This window comes from Stegostoma tigrinum, chromosome 11, assembly GCF_030684315.1.
Source record: "Stegostoma tigrinum isolate sSteTig4 chromosome 11, sSteTig4.hap1, whole genome shotgun sequence".
NCBI classification, from domain to species: domain Eukaryota; kingdom Metazoa; phylum Chordata; class Chondrichthyes; order Orectolobiformes; family Stegostomatidae; genus Stegostoma; species Stegostoma tigrinum.
Genome location: NC_081364.1, coordinates 82661628 through 82682831, shown reverse-complemented (window position 1 = coordinate 82682831; position 21204 = coordinate 82661628). Strand labels below are relative to the sequence as shown.

At 45.0% G+C, this 21204-nt stretch overlaps 1 long non-coding RNA gene and 1 pseudogene across 2 annotated transcripts; one reads left to right on the top strand and one right to left on the bottom strand.

Moving 5' to 3' along the window:
- The first annotated feature begins 2638 nt into the window (after nt 1-2638).
- LOC125449887 (U2 spliceosomal RNA) lies at nt 2639-2839 on the top strand (annotated as a pseudogene).
- A 2230-nt stretch (nt 2840-5069) lies between these two features.
- On the bottom strand, nt 5070-20974 carry LOC132210168 (uncharacterized). 2 transcript variants are annotated; one of them, XR_009446404.1, is made up of 5 exons: nt 20780-20974; nt 17515-17669; nt 14660-14796; nt 12428-12527; nt 5070-6855 (listed from the first exon to the last, which is right to left on the bottom strand). It is a non-coding gene; the product is annotated as an uncharacterized LOC132210168 (long non-coding RNA). The 2 variants fall into 2 exon arrangements; XR_009446405.1 differs by lacking the exon at nt 14660-14796.
- Between the last annotated feature and the right edge of the window lie 230 nt (nt 20975-21204).

The window sequence follows — 21204 nt, the reverse complement described above, 5'->3', positions numbered from 1 at the left end:
GAGGCAAAGGCGGCAGAAAAACTGCTCAATGTCCCAACGTGACTGCCATTCGTGGATGTGTGGGTGAATGGGGACAATGGTGAGCCCCTTATTGAGGACTAACCGTTTGACCTCAGTCAGTGGGAGGTCTGGGACGATGGCAAAAATTCGGCAGAGCTCAGCGTGGCTGTCTCCTCTGGGGCTGCTGACTGTGGACTGTTTGGCCTGCTGTGTTCATCCAGCTCCACGCTTTGTTATCCCATGTACACATTTTGCTTCACATGCTGTTCCCAGTCACCTGACTCTGGTGTTGGTGTGATGTAAATCATGACCCACTAAATTGAGTATTTTGCAGAGGTGACAAAGAAGATTGATGAAGGCAGAGAGGGTAAACATTGTTTGGATGCACTTCGGAAAGGTGTTTGAAATGGTTCCTCATGGTAGACTGGTTAGATCACATGGGATCTCGTGGAAGCTAGTGGTTTGGATCCAAGACTGGCTTAAAGGCAGGAGGCACAGAGTGATGGTAGAGTGTTGTCTATCGGACTGGAGACCTGTGACCTGTGGTGTGTCACAAGAATCAGTGCTGGGACACTGCTTATCCATAACTTTGTATAAATGATTTAGATGGAAGCATAGGAGGGATGGTAAGTAAGTTTGCAGATGGCCCCAAAATTCATGTTGTTGTGGACCGTGAAGAATGTTATCTCAGAGTACAACGGGACCTTGATCAGATGGGCCACTGGGCCAAGGAGTGGCAGACAGAGTTCAATTAAATGTGAGGCGATGCGATTTGTAAGGCAAACTAGGGCATAACTTATAAGTTAATGGTAGGGCCTTGGGGAGTGTCACCAAACAGAGCCATTGGGGTGCAGATGCATAGTTCCTTGAAAGCGGAGTCTCAGTTAGACAGGGTGGCGAAGAAGGCATTTGGCATGCTTGCTTTTATTGATCAATGTATCGAGTATCGGAGTTTGGACGTTACCATGCAGATGTACAGAACATTGCCACTTTTAGAATACTGCATTCAGTTATAATATCCCTGCTACAGGAAAGTTGTTAAACTGAAAGGTTTCAGAAAAAAAAAAGATTTACAAGGATGGTGCTTGGATTGAATGGTTTGAGCTACAGGGAGAGGAGGCCGAATAGGCCGGGACTGATTCCCTGGAACATCATAGGCTGAGGCGTAACCTTACAGAGGTTTATAAAATCATGAGGGGCTTGGATGGGATGAATTGGCTATATCTTTTCCTCAGGGAAAGGAATCCAAACCTGAAAGTATGGGTTTAAGTTGAGAGGCGAAAGATTTGAAAGGGTCCTGAGGGACAGTTTTACATGCAGCATTCTCTACATGTATGGAGGAGGTGGTACAGTCACAGCTCTTAAACAGCATCAGGATTGGGAAATGAATAGGAAGGGGACAGAGGGATATGGGCCAAATACTGGCAAATGGGGCTAAAATAAGTTAGGATATCTGGTTCGAATAGACAAGTTGCAGCAAGCAGTCTGTTTCCATCCTTTACATCTCTACAGCTCGTGGATCTTAGTTTACAATTCTAAATTAGCAGATTGTAATTGGAATGTATGGAGCCAAAGCCAAACCATTTGTGACTTATTCAATGTACTGAACTTAATATCCACCATCACGCTGTTCATTTCAATGAAGGGAGGGGAGTGATGTTCCGGATGTTGGAGTGGTTTGGGGTCCAGAGTTCATATATTCCCTGTCAGATGGATTAGTCTAAGAAATTGTGTTCATAATTGTGATCCAGTACTTCCTGACAGTGATATTACTTGATCAGAATTAGAATTTGTTTCAAGTATTTGATGTGATTTGGGAAGAGGCAGGCATTTTTTGCATTGCTAACAGTTCAGTTTGCTTAGTGCACAGAATAGAATGGCACAAAAATCAGACCCTTTTAGCAACTGCAGGCACATTGACACTGCAGGCAGTTACGCATTCCAAAGAAACAGACGGGGTCAGACGGGTTTGGAGGGCAGAGGGTGGTGATTCGCCTTTTTTGTAACAAAGAGTCATATTTATCGAGGGAGGTAGACCCACCATCTTCAGCGAGTGGTTCCTGCTGGCTGTGCACTGCCTGAGAGGGCACTGGAAGCAGAATTATTCGTGGACCTCAGGAGAGAGTTGAATGATGAGATATTTACAGGGCATCAGGAAGACCATGGCGGGTGGGACTGGTGAAGTTACCCGTACAGACAGCTGATGCAGACAGTGACAAGCTGAAGCACCTTCCTCTGTGCTGGGACATTCTCTGAGTGTGCGGTTCATTACCGATTGTTGGTGTAATCTCACTGACCCGCTGCTAGTCACGGAGCTGGTTGATGAGGCTTGTCAGTGATGTCAGCTCTGCCCTACCTCATCCGATTGGTACGTTTCTGATGATCTACATTCACTACAAAGCAGTTTTATAGAAAAAAAAAAGTGATGAAAAAGTGCTGGTGCAAACTGACTTGTCTGCCCTGGTTCAGAAGCCCAGGAGTACTAGAACAACAGTAAAAACTGTCCGCAGTGATTTACAAGTCTTTGCACACAGTCATGCTGATGGAAAATAAGATCAAGTGTCTGTTATACCAAGTGTTCAGACTTTGTCGTCTTTTTGCATGCTAAAGCTCGGCCTCAGTGACGGTGACGTCTGGGATTGTTTTTAACGGTCTGAGTGTGGCAGTACCACCACAGAAAAAGTATCTGTTCTTATCAGCTTTAATATCTGATAAGTCCTTCACTTAAGGACCCTATATTAAACTGATTATTAGAGGTGTGAGTTGGGATAGGAGCTTGCTTTGTGCTCTCCATGCGTCAGCCTGGTATTGCAGTGTTTCCAGGAATGGTGCAGTCTTATTAAACCAATTTTAAAAGCAGACTGATCAAAACTTGAAAAATCCTCAGCCGAAACACCTTGTTGTCTCAGATTCTCCAGCATTTGAAGTTCCTACTATCCTTGAAGAACCATATGCTGGGATATGCTCAATGTTCTGGAACCAATATCAGGGAATTCCTACAGTGTGGAAACAGGCTTTTCAGCCCAACAAGCCCACACCAAACCTCACAGCATCCCAGCCAGACCTATAACCCTCCTAATATACCCCTTGCTGAATACAACAGGCGATTTAGCACAGCCAATCCACCTCACCTGCATCTTTGGACTGGAGGAGGAAAACCACGCAGACACGGGGAGAATGTGCAGACTCCACACAGGCAGTCACCCAAGGGTGGAATCGAACCCGGGTCCGAGTGCTGTGAGGCAGCAGTGCTAACCACCGAGCCACCGTGCCACTAAAATGCTTTCTCTCAGTACTTTCACCCAACTTTCTCTAAATATGCTTGTTCCAAGGTAAACGTCAATCTCTCCTTTTCTACATGTTCAGCACTTGTTCTGAATGTTAGTGCCTCATCCCTGGTACATGCTGCACCTTCCCACCAACACCATCCCTGAATATTCACACATGGCATCAAAAGTAAAATAAAATCACCTGCCAACACTGCCTCATTACAAATGGCATTTCAGAAAAAAATGCTATCGAAGTATTCACTAGTTTTGAATTTGATGATAATGACCTGGATGTATTGAACGATAGATTTTGGGAACACTGTGAGCCAGGAAAGATTATGACGTAAACGAGGTATGTTTTTCAATTGAGTGCAAGAGCACCCAAACAGGTGTGCATGTGGCTGCTTCATTTTTCTCAAGTCAAGGCCTGTGAGTTTCATCAGATTACTGACTCACTGATGTGGGACACAACTGCGAATGACCAAGTCAGTGGCATATTATGCCGAAAGCCAATTCTCACATTAGCCAACCAATAGATGTTTGCAGATCTAGCAAAATGAGTCAGAGTTAAAACAAAATGTTACATCAAGATGCAGAATTGCCTGTCCACAAAGTACATTCTTGCTGTCAGAACTCTACATGCTTTTCAGCACCTGAGACATGTTCTGCTCAGGACCTGGCACAAGATCTCTGCTTTTCCCTGGCATTTTTGCACTTTGATGTTTCAACTGGAACCTAATGTCTCACAGTGCTCCTGTCTTGCCTGGTTGTTTACTGCAGGCATACGCCAGGCAGCTTATCACTTATGACCAGCAGTCAGTCAAGGGCTGGTCAGCAGTTGTGGACACAAATGGTCACATCTCAAATTCTCAGGGAAGGAGTTCCCAGTCAGGGCAAGGGAGACAGGATTCAGTCAGGAGATCCTGACACAGCATGCCCATGTCCAAGGAATCATTTGATATCAGTCCAGGGACTTTGACACTGTCAGTCAGCCATTTGGGCATAATCTGGATCAGGGAATCCGTACCACTACAGTACAGAGAGGTGGCCACACTCACTACTAATTACATCCTCAAAATGATCCAGTAGATTTGTTAAGCCTGAATTATGATCATCAATCCAAGCTGACCCTGTCCATTCCTGCCATTGGGGGTCAGTTTGATGAAATTCTCAAAAGGTGTTCGGGAGTTTGGGGAGGTTCAAGTCCATAGCTCTCTGAAGTAGCAACACACGTGGACAAGACTGGTGAAGAATTTCGCTTTCATGGTACGCAGCATCGGGATATGGTCAACTTGGATATCTGGCTCCTAAATGGGATGAGGTTTTTGTTTTCAAACATGTCAGAACATGCATTGTTCCTACGAGAACAGCTATGGTTTCAACCATGAAATGGCCACTAATTGATCAAACGTGACCATCAACCAGTTTGACCTGTCAGCTGTCAAATAAATTAAGACAGAGATAGGTACATTTGCAGGAGTTTTTAAAATTAATTTTAAAAAAAAATCATTCATGGGATGATGACATTGCTGGATAAGAATGGCAGTTTCCTTCCCAAAAGGACATAGGTTTTTCCAACAAAGACAATGGATTCACGGTCATCATCAGATTCTTATTTCCAGATGGAATCAAACCTAGGTCCCGAGAACGGTATCTCAGTCTCTAGGGAGTGATGGACAGAAGACTAAATAGAAAATATATACTAGAAATCATGCAGTGTCTTGGTTTATGTATTCACCATGAGATCCATCACTGCTATAGACACCAGGTAAAGAGATTGCATTCCCCCCACCCCAACCCCCAGACAGAGCCACAATGGACACCAGATTTCATAGCCAATTGGGAAAATGCGATCCGCGATTATAGTACATGACTCACCCCAATCCTTTGTTTGGATTTTTAAAAAATTCCTTTGATTTTTATGCACAAAATGGAAGATTACATTGCTTCCAATAAACAAGTGTCTGTGGAGAGCAACAAAATCCGTCATTGTAAAAGGTGTTCAGGCAGAACGAACAAATAAAGGGCCATCGAGATCATCACAGAATTCCTACAGTGTGGACGATGGCCATTCAGTCCATACCAACCCTCCAAAGAGCATCCCACCCATTCTCACACACTATCCTATCCCTGATATTGCACACAAGACACTGTGGGCAATCTAGCATTGTCAATCTACCAAATTTGCACATTTTTGGACTGTGGGAGGAAACCGGAGCACCTGGAGGAAACTCACGCAGACAGGGTCTGGGTAAGACACTCCTCGTAAGTTCAGTGTGGACTTGATGGGCTAAACTGGTCTGCTTCCACACTGGAGGGATTCTATGATCTCCAGAAACAAGCCCAAAACACATGGTTTTTGATTCTGCTGTTAGCTATATTCAAACCAGTCAACTCATTCAGAAATTTGCTGGTAGTTAACCGGTCCTGATGAACCAGGAAATCCCATTTCACATACTGTGCGGGTGGATAGTCTTCAGTCAGTGTGAATGTGTCGATGTGTCTTGACAACGTGACTATTTCCAAGCTCTACCTTACACAACTGTTACTAACATTTTATTCACAATACCAGCACCCCTACTTGCGCAGGGATCGGTAACATCTCAAACAGTCCAAAGCCATGGTTCATTTGATAGTGAGATTGACAGCAAAGTCCTTCAACTGTGGTTCTCTGAACTCGCTGGTGTGTTACCAGTTTGGATGACAGTGAATCCCTTCCCACACTCAGAGCTCATGAATGGTCTCTCCCCAGAGTGAAGTCGGTGGTGTATCAGCAGGGAATTCGAGTCAGCAAAGCCTTTTATACACACAGAACAGGTCAATAGTCTCTCTCCAGTGTGGATTCGCGCGTGTATCAGCAGTTGAGTTGTCTGAGTGAATGCTTTCCCACATTCCAAGCAAGTAAATGGTTTCTCTCCAGTATGAACTCCCTGATGTTTAAGCAGGTTTGATGACAGAGTGAATCACATTCCACAATCAGAGCGGGTGAATGGTCTCTCTCCAGTGTGACTCTGGTGGTCAGTTTCTAGCTGGGATGAATGAAGAAATTCCTTCCTGCAATCTGCACATTTCCACAGTCTCTCTCCAGTGTCACTGCGTTGGTATTAGGACATTTCAGATTAATCTTTACAGACTCTTTGACACACAGACAATGTGTATTTCTCCCCAATATGAGTGCTGCTTTTTCCTTCAATATTCAAAATCCTGATAAAATTGGGTTCTGATAAACAAAGTGACTGTCAGACCTGGAAGTGGAACTGCTTAAATTCTCCAATTGCAGGCTATACTTTCAATCAGCAACTAAGTGCAGTGAGTAAGAAACCAGAAGAACACACAGATTGTGAAACTGAGAAATTCTCTGGATATTTGTGGAGCGACACTTGGGGAATATGCTGGATTATCATTCGAACAAATTCAATTCATAGATATCCTCCAGGTAAGGGATCCAGTCAATGTTTGCACAAACCTACCAAAAGAGATAGGTGGGAGAGCCAGGGAGGAAGGACAGGCATCGTATAGATCTGTAACTCAACCCTTCGATCCCTCTGAAAGGCTAAGAACAGTGCAGCAGGAAAATTGTGGATATCTGAAATGAAAACAAAAAAACTGCTTAGTCAGAGTTGTACAGCACGAAACAATCCCTTTGATCCCAGTTGTCCATGCTGACCAAATATCCCAAAATAATCTCATTCCATTTGCAAACATTTGAGCCATAATCCTCTAAACCCTTCCTATTCACATTCCCATCCAGATACCTGTTAAATGTTGTAACTGTACCAGCTTCCACCAGTTCCTCTGGCAGCTCATTCTACACAGGCACCACCCATTTGCCCTTTTAAAAAAAACACAAATTTGCTGGAAAAGCTCAGCAGGCCTGGTAGGATCTGTGGAGGAGGGAAAAAAAAGTTAACGTTTCGGGACCGGTGACCCTTCCTCAGAACCCGAAAAACTCTTCTCTCCTCCACAGATGCTGCCAAACCTGCTGAGCTTTTCCAGAAACTTTGTTTTTTTTTCAGATTTTCAGCACCTGCAGTTATTTTGGTTCCCTTTTCAGTCTTTCCCTCTCAGCTTAAGCCAGTGTGATTAGTTCTAGTCTCCCCTAACCTGGAGAAACAATCTTGGCCATTCACCCTACGCCCACCATCATTTTATTAACCTCTATAAAGGTCACCCCTCAGCCTTCAATGCTCCAGGAAAAACCGCCCCAGCATATTCAACCTCTCCCTACAGCTCAAAACTTCCACCTCTTGCAACATCCTTGTAAATCTTTTCTGCACCCTGCCAAGTTTAACAGCATCATTCCTAAAGCAGGGCATCTGAACTGAACACAGTATTCCAAACGCAGCATAATCAATGTCTTGTTCAGCCTATAACATGACCTCCCAACTCCTACACTCAATGCACTGACCAATAAATGCAAGCATAGCAAATATCATCTTCCCTACCTTCTGAACCTACAATCCACCTTCAAGGAACTGTGCACCTGCACCCCAAGGAGTATCTGTTGTCTAACAGCCCCCAGGGCCTCATCATTAACTGTTTAAAGTCCTGCCCTGATTTTCATTACCATAATGCAATCGCTCACATTTATCTGAGCTAAACTCATTTCTATCACTCCTCGGGTCATCAACCCATGTGATTACGTTCCCATTGTACTTGGAGGTAAACTCTTTTGCTGTCTACTACACCAACAATTTTATTGTCATCTGCAAACTTACTAACCATTCCTCCAATATTCATTCCACATGATTTGTATCAATGATAAAAAAAAGTGGACCCAACACCAATCCTTGCAGCACACTGCTGTTCACCGTCCTCTAGACTGAAAACCACCACCGCCCCCCCGCCCCACCATGATCCTGTTTCCTACCTTCATGCCAATTTTGTTTCAAATAGCTAACTCACCCTGGATCCCATTTGATCTAATCTTGCCAGCCAGTCTACCATGTGGAGCTTGGGTGAATGCCTTGCTGAAGTCCATAATAGACAGTGTTCACTGCTTTGCCTTCTTCAATCTTCTTTGTCACTTCTTCAAAAAACTCAATCAAGTTAGTGAGTCAAGATTTCCTACTCACGAAGCCATGTTGACTATCCCTAATCAGTCTTTGCTTCTCTAAGCACATGCAAATCCTGTCCCTCAGAGTCCCCTCCAACAATTTACCGACCACTGACGTCAGGCTCAACGGTCGATGGTCCTCTGGCTTTTCCTTAAAGAATGGCACCACATTAGCCACCCGGCCTTCTGGCACTTCACTAGTGTCAGTGATACAAATACCTCAGCAAGGGGCCAGCAATTACTTCCCTAGCTTCTCTGAGATTTTGTGGGTAACACCTGATCAGGTGCCAGGAACCTATCCACCTTTCTGCATTTAAGACATCTAGCACCTAGATCTCTGTAATATGGACAATTTTCACGACTCATTATTTATGTTTCCAAGTTCTCTCACTTCCATATCCTTGTCAGCAGTAAATACTAATGTGAAATACTCATTTACTATCTCAGCCTGCAGTTCCACACAGACAGCCTTGTTGATTTTTAAAGGGGCCCTATTTTCTCCCTTGTTGCTTTTTTGTCCCAAATGAAGTTTCAGAATCTCTTGGGATTCCCCTTAACGCGATTTGCCAAAGATAGCTCATGTCTCCTTTTTGCCGTCCTCATTTCCCGTGAGTATACTCCTGCTGCCCCGATACTTCGAGGGATTGACCCAGTTCCTGCTGTCACTACCTGACATGCACTGCTTTTTCTTGACCACAGCCTCAATTTCTTCAGTCAGCCAGTATCCCCTACATTTATCAGCCTTGCCCTTCACATGAACAGGAACATACGGTGTCTGGGCTCTCCTTATTTTAGTTTTGAAGGCCTCCCACTTTCCAAGCATTCCTTGACCTACACATCACCTCTCCCGATCATCTTTTGCAAGTTCGTGCCCAATAATGTCAAAGTTGGCCTTACTCCAATTTAGAATTTTGAAGTGTATATTAAATAAATAAGTTTTATATTTAAACTGATCACATCTGCCTGCATCTGGCACATACTCCTCTAAACCTTTCTTATCTATGTCTTTATTCAAGTGTCTTTTAAACAATGTGACTGTACCTGTATCTGCCACCTCTTGAAAGTTCGTTCCACACATCCGTAAGAATAAAAATATCCCTCATGCCTTCTTAAATATGTCTTTCTCCTCTCGCCTTACACACATGTCCCTTTGTCTTGAAATCATTCAACCTTAGGAATAAACCCTTGCTATTTGCATAATCTGTGCCCTCATGAACCTCTAAGATCACTCCTTAACCCGTTATGCTCCAGTGAGAAAAGTCCTAGCTTTGGCCGTCTATTTGATAATCAAGCCCTCCATTCCTGGCAACATCCCAGCAAGTCTATTCTGAATAGTCTTCAGTTCAATAATGTCCTACCTGTAACAGGGCGACCAGAGCTGCACACAATACCTCACATGAAGCCTGAACAATGTCCTATACAACCTCAACATAACATCCCAACTCTGAGACTCAAAGGTCTGTGCAATGAAAGCAAGTGTGCTAAACAACTTATTAATCACTCTGTCTACTTGTCTACATAAACTTCAAAGAATTATGCACTTGAATCTCAGCATCTCTCTGTTCCACAACACTACCCTGGGTGCAACCATCAATTGTGCAAGTCCTACCCTTTTCATTTTACCAAAATACAATATCTCACATTTATTCAAATTAAACTTCATCTTCCACTCCTCAACCCATTGAGGTAACTGATCAAGATATCGCTGTCATCTTAGATAACCTTCACTAACCACTAATTCAAGTATCATCTGCAAACTTACTAATCTTGTCCCTTAAATTCTCATCCAAATCATTAACCTGAACGAGAAACAAAAGTGGACCCTGCACCAAATGCTGTGGAACACGCTGGTCACAGAACTCCACTCTGAAAAATCCTCCAGCACCACATTCTCTCCTACAACTAAGCCAATTTTGCCTCCAATTAGCGAGCTCTTCCTGAATCACATGTGATCAAACGTTACTCATCAGTCGACCACGTGAAACCCTGTCAAAGGCTTCACTCTCACTCTGGGAGGTGCTGCAAATCTGACCTAATTCCCCTGCCATTTGTCCAGCATTCCTTGAAAAGTTAAATCCCAACTCTGTTTTGAGAATAACTGCTAAATCTGCATCCAGCTGCCATTCACTGTTCCAGAACCTGGGAACTTGCTGAGTCAAACAAACAATCTTCACATTTTCACCCTGCATTATTTGCCAAGTAGCTGAATGTTGTATTCTACGGTTACCAAACATTGCTACAATGGAGAATTATCTCAGCTTCTGTTAGCTCTCTCCAAACCAGAGACCCACCATAATTTTAATTGACTTATGGGATGTGGTCTTTGCTGCACAGACTAATATTGATTGCCAATTTTATTGGATTTGGAGAAAGTGGTACTTTCTATTACTGCTGCACTCCATGTGCTGTAAGTACACCACTGTGCTGTTTGGATGATAATCCGCCCTGGAGCCTCACCAGCCTCTCTATTGCAGGAATCATACCTCAAACCTCACTACCCACCCGATCATGCCCTCTAGCCTCACTACCTCCATTACTGCAGGCATCACCCTCGAGCCTCAACACCCTTCACATCTCTGGAATCCCTCTCCAGCCTCACGAACTGCCTATCCTTGGAATCCACCTCTAGGCTCATAACTCACCATCTATTCAGATTCCTCCAGGCTCACAAACCACCTTATCTCTAACCTCCTCCAGCCCACAAACAACTTTAGCTCAATAATTGTCTTTAGCCTCACAAACCTTACTTTGTCTGGAGTCTCCTCCAGCCTCACAATCTTGCCCATTTCTGTAATCTCCTCCATGCTCACTTTTCTCTATTTTTGTCGTCTTCTCCAGTCTCAGAACCCTTCCTGTCTCTAATATCGTCGAGCCTCACAAATGGATGATACAAGAACGATATTTCTTTCCTCTAATGCAATCCTTATTTTTATTCATCCACTTGATGGCGGCACTTTCAATTTCCTGGGCTTCAGGCCCAAGAATTGCAAGGTAAACCGCTTTACATCTATACCTCACTTTTCTCCCCAAAACACTGACCGATCATGAGTCATTTATTCTGATATCTCATTTTCTGAATTGGCTTGAAATATTGCTGGGCATCTTCCTATGTGAAGTGTCTCAGAGGTCTACAGTACAGAAAACGGCTCTGTGGCCCATCCAACCTGTGCCGGTTAAAAAGCACTACCTAACTACTCTAATCTCATTTCCCAGCACTTGGCCCAGTGACCTGTCTGCATTGGCATCACAAGTGTGTATCTAAATATGCCTTAAACGCTATGAGGATCTCTGTGCCTACCACCCTCACAGACAGTGAGGTTCAGTGCCATTGTCACAGCATGATGACATCACAGACAGGAACAGAGACAAGCTGAGTCTGTGCAAACCAAAGATCCCCCACACACTGTGAAGGACGGGAGGGTCCCTGATAGGGGGCAGAGGAGATTTTACAGAATGATTTGTAGGGAGAGTGTTTTTAGTTGCATGGTTGGGGTTTTTTTAAATTATAATTTCATGTGACTTAGACATTGCTGGTACATAGTGAGAATATCCATCTACAATAGATGGACTCTCCTTCTCAACGTCTCCCCTCGCCTGGGGTATGGTAATCTTCAGGTTAAACCAGCCCTATGGTCAGGTAGGACAATGGTGACTTTACCTTAGGCACAGTGATGCCACTTTCCCTCGGTGGTGGAGAGGGGAATGTTGAATGTGGTGGATGGGACATCACTCTGACACTGCTTCACCTGGAGGATGTTACCTTTCTTTAATATTGTTGGGGCTGTGCTCATGCAGGAAAGTGGAAAATGTTCCAACACAATCCGGATGAGTGCCTTACACACAGCAAACAAACTGTCATTGGGGAATCAGGTGCTTGGGGAAACTAAGATTGATCTCATTGTAACAAAGGATTTTGAGGGGACCGTTGATAGGAGGTGTTTACAAAAAATAAACATTAGGATGGTAAAACATACACTCAACTGGCCATAAAAAAGGACTACAGGACATATATTGAAAGTCGTAGGGAAGATCTATTGAGAGAATGGAGTAATGAGAGAAATTTTACATGGCAAATGGGAATGACCAGGAACACAATACTCACACACAATGTGAATATCCAGGTCCTGATGAATTGAGTAATTCTGTCAGAGTTTGGTGTTACAATTATTGAGCTTCCCACCTGAAAGTCCACTTGTAATATCCTGTAACACAAATTCATAAAATCCATCACTGACAGTCCGAGTAGAAATCCACAACATCCCCTCCTCCTGGCCGAGGATAACTGTGCATTGTTCCTGCTGCACATTATTCCTTGTGGAGGTCAACAGTTGATTCGGGGGAAATCTATTTGGGTTTCTAGGAATTTCCACCTTGGGACTTCACGTCACTGAAGAGAACAACAGGTGTTTGACACATGGCAAAGAATGGCCAAGAGAGTTAGTGAGATGCAGGCAGCAGGATTTGCTTCCTTTTCTTTCCTTCTGTGCTGCTGCACTGCCACAATGAGACATTCGCTTTTCCGGCCCAATGCAACTTGATGAACAAGTTGTCTCGATTCTGAGAAATGGGCAGTAAGCTTCTCCCAGTCATTTGAAAAAAAACGCCCCTTAAAAAAGCAGCAATTACGTATGTGTCATGTTGCCCAGTGCTCCCAACAAAAAGATGAGAAGAATGAGGGAGGATCTCATAAAAAGGAATAACGGTCAAGTTCCACGAGGGTTAGAGTTTATGGAGAGACATTGATAAATGGGCGACAAGTCGGCAAATGGAGTATAATATGGGAAAACGTGAGGTTGTTTATTTTTGAGGAGATGACCAAAGAACAGTGTTATTTAAAAAGGTAAAAACTGTGGAAAACTGCAACACGAAAAGGGATTCAGGAATAATTGTGCAGGAAGCATGAAGCGAGCACACAGTTGCAACAGGTAATTGGGAAGGGTCATGGGATGTTATCCCTTATGTCAAGGTGTTTGTAGTATAAGAGTTTGGAATACATGTCTCAGGACAAAACGTACAACTTGCTGGCAAGACCACATCTGGAGGAATGGAAGCAGCTTTTTTTGGTCCACTTATTTGAGCAAGTATATCACTTCACTGGAGGCATTTCAAAGAAGATGAACTAAGATGATCATTGGTTTGGAGGGATTATGTTTTAAGCTAAGACTAAACAGGTCTGGAATAGACTTAACTAGATTTTTTTGAAGAATGAGAGATGATCTTATTAACAATACAGGATTCTCAAGGGAGTTGGAGGATAAATGCTGAGGGAATATTTCTTATCGTGGGAGCAGATTCTTGATAAGGCAGAGAAGAGAGGGTTCTCTTTTGGAATTGTCAAGCTTAAGGCAAAATAGACGTGGGTAAGGGGTTTCAGTCTCAAATGAGCTGGAGTGAGGTGGAGAGAAGGAGCATTTTAGAGATGGAAATTTCTGATATTTCCGATTGAGAAGATGTATGGTAAGATGTTCATCTTGAGACCAGATATGAGAGCATTATTGAGAAGGGTGCAGTTCAGCCTCAGACAGTTCCCAGCAAGAGGGGTAGATTCAGTACAGTAGTAAGGAAAAGTAATTTGTAATAATAAGTGAAGGCAATGGGTTTAACTATCACAGTGTTATTGGGAGGAAATTTCAGCTAATCAAGTAGTGGGAACATGATAAGCAGTTTCATAATTGAGTAACAGTGGAGCAAAGCGATGGAGGCGAGTTAGATCTGAACACTGTAGTATACATGTGAAAGTTAACACAGTGCTTGTGGAAGATCTCACTTCCTGGCAGTATGTTGGTGAGAAACAGCATGGGCCAAGGATAGATCCTTGGGGGACATGGACTACATGGATTTCAGACAGGAAAGAGAGATGGAGTAGGATCTTCCAATGACGGTGAGGTTGAACATTGGTTTTAAACAGAATGGGCGAGAAGGACATAACCAGAAAAAAGAAACAGACAGAACAACTAACAATATCTGTGAATTGGCATGGGGGAGAGGCAAGGAGGAGGAGCAGGAGGAGAAATAAGAGTTGGAATAGCGAGTTTAGCGAGAATAGGACAAAGGGTTAAGATGAGCTTTGATAAGGCTTGACATGAGACTGGAAAAAGATGCAAGTTTAAGCCTAAAACGAGGAGCAACATGCCAGGCAATTTGGTTTGGTGGGCTTGTGGAAGAGAGGGAAGCAGCAGAGGCAGCTGATTGGATTGTCTCAATCTTAGTGACATATAAACTCCACGTGTCTCCCTCACTTGCTGTTGGAGGGGAGGATGGAGGAGACTGGATGATGGGCAGTGTTTTGCAAAGAATGCCTGTGTTAGTGATATTTAAAAATGAGTGAACAAACCTGATGACTTTAACTTTTATCCAGAATGTTGAAATGTACCACAGAAGTCCAGGTTCGAATCCTAACTCAGTAGATGGTGGAATTTGAATTCAATAAAAAAAAACTGGAAGAATCAACTGGTTGCCATGGAACGATTGCTGATGACAGAGAGAGAAAAAAAAATCTAATGTCCTTCAGGGAAAGAAATTTGCCAACCTCAGCAAGCCACTCAGTTGCAAATCACTACAAAGTTTCAACAAAGGAAGAAGCTGGGTGGCCCACTTGGCATCTACCAGGGAACTAGGAAAGACAACAGCAGAATCAGCCCTTTCAGCCCCCCAAACTCCTGCTTACTAATGTCTGGGGGGATAGGGTCAAAATTTGGAGAGCCGACTCAAAGACGAGTCAAGAAACAGTGTCAGACTCATGGAAACATACCTTGCAAACAATGACACACATCACTATCACTGTCCTTAGTGAAGCCCTGTCCCAGCAGATGTGGCAGCACAGTGCTATTCTGACCAGATTATTTGACCTGGGAGTGCTCGACATTGACTCTGACACCTGGAAATCTCATGGCTGCCGCTGATTACCATGTCTCATCCTCCCTCGGTTGATAAATCAGTAGTAGTATTATCGCTAGATTATTAATCCAGAGACCCAGATAACATTCTGGGGACCTGGGTTCAAATCCTGCCATGGCAGATGGTGAAACATGAATTAAATAATGATCTGGAACTAAGATTCTAATGATGACCATGAAACCATTGCCAATTATCAGGAAAGACCTATCTGGAATACTTATGTCCTTTCGGGAAATGTGCCATCCTTACCTGGTCTGGATGACATGTGCCTCCAAACCCAGAGTGATGTGGTTGACTCTTAACTGCCTTCCAGGTAATAAACGCTGGTCCAGCCAGTGACTTCCACATCCCAAGAGTGAATTTTAATAAACAAAAAACTCCATCATGTTGAACAGCTCTTGGAGGAAGCACTGCAAGTGTGAATGGCACTAAATGTACTCAATGTCCACCTTCAGGAGTAGTTTGCAGGAGGATTACCAATCAGACTGGTCGGGTCCTGAAGGACAAAGCTGCCTGGCTGGGACTGCAGCAGGTGGTGACGCACCAAACGGGGAAAGCATAGCTGATCTCATCATCACCAATTTCCGAGCTGCAGAAGCATTTATGACAGGATTGGTAACAGCATCCACCGCACAGTCCTGTGGAGCCAAAGCCTCATCTTAAACTTGAGAATACCCTCCACTGCGTTGGGTGACACTAACTTCGGCGAAAAGGGACAGACTTGGAACAGACACAGGAACTCAAAACCAGATATCTATGAGGCTTTGAGAGACTTCAGCAGTAGCAGGAGTTCTCCAGCACAATCTGTAACCTCATGGTCCAGCATATCCTACAGTCAGCCATTGCCGTTGATCCGGGGGACCAACACTGGTTGAATGGATAGTATTGGAGAGCATGCCAACAGCAGCATCAGGCACACCTAAAAATAAGGTGCCAACCTGGTAAAACTACCAAACAGGATTATCTGCATGCCAAATAGCATAAGCAGCAAGAATTAGAGCTAAGCCACCCCATAACCAATAGATCAGATGTAAGCCTTACAGTTCTGCCACACCCAGTTGTGAATGGTGATGGCCAATTAAACAACTCACTGGAGGAAGCATGCCAAAAATCCCCATCCTTACTGACAGAGGACCCCAATCTATCCACGCACAAGACAAGACTGCTGCATTTGCAGGAATATTCAGCCAGAAGTGCCAATTAGATGATAACTCTCAGCCTTCTCCAGAGGCCCCCAATAGCACAGATGTGAGTTTTCATCTAATTTGATTCATTTAAAATGATATTATTAAATGAAAGAAGAGTGCAAAGGTTACGGACCCTGGCAATAGTACCAATGACTAGTGCTCTACAGCTTGCTAGCCACCAAGCCAAACTGTTTCAGTGCTGCTACAGCACTGGCATCAACTGAATTTGGAAAACTGCCCAGGTCTGTTCAGCACAAAAACACAGCAAATCCAACCCGAACAATTTCCTCTCAAGCAGTCTACTCTCTATCATCAGTAAAGTGATGAAAGGTGTTGTAAACAGTGCTATTTAGCAGCACTTACTCAGCCGTAACCTGCTCAGTGACACCCAGTTTCAGTCACAGCAGGCACTCAGTTCCTGATCTTATTACAGACTTGATCCACAAATTCACAAACTGCTGAATTCCTGAGGTGAGGTGAGGGTAAACAGCAGAGCCCTGCACAAAAACCACTTAGTTCCACTTCAGTGACAATGACCCGACAGTGACACCTCAGTTTCAGCTCATCTATTCCTGTGTTACCTCTAGACGTAACTATCCAAACTCACTTAGTCGGCCTCCCACATTCAACGTCCCTGTAACCTCAAGAATACCTGAAATTCTGCTGCACACAAGTTCATTTGTACCAAGACCTGTTCACCATCACTGCTGTGCTCCCTGACCCACAAAGGCTCCTATTTATAAAGCAAAAATTTAAAATTCTGATCCTTGATTTAATTCCTGGCTGTGATGAGCCCTATCTCCCGACACCACACAACCTTCAAGACTTCGACAACTCATTTAGTTTCAGACTCCAACAGTGTGTTTAATCATAGCCTCCAACAGTGATGCAGTTTCTACAGTTGCCAGACAACACGGTCTGGAATTCCCATGATAAACCTCTCAGGTTTGCTCTCCTCCTTTAAGATAGTCAGGAAAGCCTGCAAATTTGTCCACTTTTTGATCACCTGACCTATTATGGCCTTACGTCAAATGTTTCTTGATAATATTTCTGTGAAATTATGAAACATGATAAAAATACAAATTGTTTGTTGATTTGGACATACACCATCAGCTCTTCAGTGTCGCTAGATGAATGATCTGTAACTTCTCAAATGACCGCATTGTGGGAGCACCTTCATCATATGAGCTGCAGTAGGACACGAAAGTTAAACATCACCTTCTCCACAGGCAACAAGGCTTTGGCAACGATCGCTGGTATCTGTGGAAGGAGAAACAGAGTAAATGTTACAGAAGTGCAAAATGAATGACAGAATAAAAATGTTGTAGAATTTGGTGGTCTGAAGTGGAAGAAAAATGCACTCTCTTTCTGGGAAAATATTTCCTGACTGTGAACAAAGCCGTTCAAAAATTAACCTGGCAAGAGAGCAGCAAAGGGTGAGGGGGTGGGCACCAGTGGAAAATTTCTTTACAAAACAAAAAAAGTACAAGGAAGTAACAGTAAAATACGACAGAGATCAAATATATCCATCATTCGAGACGGACACCAACAAAGGTGATCAGGGAGCACAGAAGTGAGTCAGAGCAGTGCGAGCTGCTATTATCCCACACTCTGGGAAAGAAATCCAGAAGAAACAAACATTTGGATAAGAGATAATGGCAACTGCAGATGCTGGAGAATCCGAGATAACAAGGTGTGGAGCTGGATGAACACAGCAGGCCAAGGAACATCTTAGGAGCAGGATAGGTGACGTTTTGGGCCTAGACCCTTCATCAGAAATGGGGGAGGGGAAGAGGATTCTGAACTAAATCGGGAGAGAGGGGGAGACAGATTGAAGATGGAGAGAGAAGACAGACAAGTCAAAGAGGTGGGCATGCAGCAGGTAAAGGTGACTGTAGGTGGGGAGGTAGGGAGGTCGATCAGGTCAAGGGGGTGGGATGAGGTTAGTAGGCAGGAAATGGGGATGCAGCTTAAGGTGGGAGGAGGGGATACGAGAGAGGAAGAACAGGTTAGGAAGGTCGGGATAAGCTGGGCTAGTTTTGGGATGCAGTTGGGGGAGGGGAGATTTTGAAGCTTGTGAAATCCACATTGACTCCATTGGGCTGCAGGGTTCCCAGGCAGAACATGAGTTGCTGTTCCTGCAACCATCGGGTGGCATCATTGTGGCACTGCAGGAGGCCCAGGATGGACATGACATCTGAGGAATGGGACGGGGAGTTGAAATGGTTCGCGACTGGGAAGTGCAGTTGTTTAGTGCGAACCGAGCATAGGTGTTCTGCAAAGTGGTCCCCAAGTCTCCACTTGGTTTCCCCGATGTAGAGGAGGCCACAACGTGTACAGGGGATGCAGTATACCACATTAGCAGGTGTGGAGATGAACATCTGCTTGTCGTGAAAAGTATTCTTGGGGCCTGGGCTGGAGGTGAGGGAGGCAGTGTGGGGGCAGGTGCAGCACTTCCTACAATTGCAGGGAAGAGTGCCAGGTGTGGTGGGGCTGGAGGGGAGTGGGGAGCGGACAAGGGAGTCACGGAGAGAGTGGTCCCTCTGGAAAGCAGACAAGGGTGGGGAGGGGAAAGTGTCTTTGAAGGTGAGGTCGGATTGCTGACGGCGGAAGTGTCAGAGGATGACGCGTTGGATCCAGAGATTGGTGGAGTGGTATGTGAAGATGAGGGGAATTCTTTTTCGGTTGTTATTGCAGGGACGGGGTGAAACGGAGGAGTTGTGGGAAATGCAGTAGACACAGTCAAGTGTGTTCTCGACCACTGTGTCAGGGGTGGGGGGTAAACAAGGGCATCTGAGATTTACAGGGAGTGGAATCCTGGGAGCAGATGCAGAAGTGAAGGATTTGGGAATAGGAGATGGCATTTTTGCAGGACGGTGGGTGGGAGGGAGGAGGTGTATTCTAGGTAGCTGAGGGAGTCAGTGGGCTTGAAATGGATATTGGTTTCTAGACGGTGCCCAAGATGGAAACAGACGTCCAGGAAGGTGGGAAAGGTGTCAGCGATGGTCCAGGTGAACTTAAGGTTGGGGTGGTAGGTGTTGGTGAAGTGGATGAACTGTTCGAGCTCCTCGTGGGAGCACGAGGCAGCACCGATACAGTCATCCGTGTACCAGAGGAAGAGGTGGGGTTCTGGGCCAGTGTAGGTATGGAAGAGCGATTGTTCTAACAAAGAGGCAGGTATAGTTTGGGCCCATGCAGGTACCCATGGCCACACCCTTGGTTTGCAGGAGGTGGGAGGAGTTGAAAGAGAAGTTGTTGAGGGTGAGGACGAGTTCACCTAAGCGCATAATGGGGTCAGTAGAGGGAAACTGGTCAGACCTGCCGGACAGGGAATAGCGTAGGGCTTTTAAGCCCTCTGTATGGGGAATGCAGGTGTTAATGTGGTATCTTGCATCCACTGTACTCATTGTGACCTCCTCCACATCACGGAGGCTTGGGGGCCACTTTACAGAACACCTACACTCAGGTCGCAATAAACAAGTGCACCTCCCAGTCAACTACCATTTCAACTCCCCGTCCCATTCCACCAACGTGTCCATCCTGGGCCTCCTGCAGTGCCACAATGATGTCACCCAAAGTTTGCAGGATCAGCAACTCATATTCCACTTGGGAACCCTGCAGCCCAATGCTATCAATGTGGACTTCACAAGCTTCAAAATCTCCCCTCCCCCAACCACATTGCAAAACCAGCACAGCTCATTCCCACCTCCCCAACTTGTTCTTCCTCTCACCTATCCCCTCCTGCCATCTCAAGCTGCACCCTTATTTCCTACCTGCAAACCTCATCCCACCCCCTTGACCTGTCTGTCCTCCCTGGGCTGACCGATCTCCTCCCCAGCTTCACTCACCTCTCCCTGCTCCATCCCCACTTCTTTAAACTTGTCCATCTTCTCTCCACCTCTCTTCACCTCGATCCATCTTCTATCTGCCTCCCCCCTCTCTCCCTATTTATTTCAGTATCGCCTTCCCCTCCCCCATTTCTAAAGGGTGTAGGCCTGAAAAGGTCAGCTTTCCTGCTCCTCTGATGCTGCCTGTCCTGCTGTGCTCCTCCAGCTCCACACCTTGTTCTCTCACTTTCAGCCAGAGGCGGATGCGCATGCGCACAGATTCACCTCTGCCCTTTCAAAATTTCAAAGCTGCCGCGCATGCGCCCCGCGGATCATTGCCCCCCCAATAAAGATGGTGGCGGTCACACAGGCCTTTCGCCATTTGAGGCATTGATTTGTTGTCTGCAAACCTGATTCTGGGAGTTTCAAATGTGTGTGTTTTCCAACATGCTCTAAGTCTTTGTACAAATTCCAAGCCCATACGAATATTGCTTCGCTCCCGCTTTCTGCCGTTTTGCTTTCTTTACCGTGTCCTGCTCTTACCTCAATCACACAAATCTTGGTCTCAGCGAAGGGTCCAGGCCCGAAGCGTCAGCTTTTCTGCTCCACTGCTGCTACTTCACCTGGTGTGTTCATCCACCTCTGTACCTTGTTATCCAGAATTCTCCAGCATCTGCAGTTCCTATTATCTCAGCGACCCAGCACTGGTGATGTGGTTAGCACAGATCCCGGCCCCGCTTCACTCCGATTGGTTATGAGGGCTGAGACGTCCGTCCGGACATGCACGGCAGTCCTGTGCTCCTATTGGTGCGCACTGACATCAATCACCCAGACTCCATTGTGATCTGGAGCATGCGCAGTGCTTTGTGTTGTCATTGTGAGAAGCTAATGATCGTCATGACAATGTTGCATTTTGAGACAAATGAGACTGAGAACTGGATGAGAAAGATTGTTACATTAGCGATCCT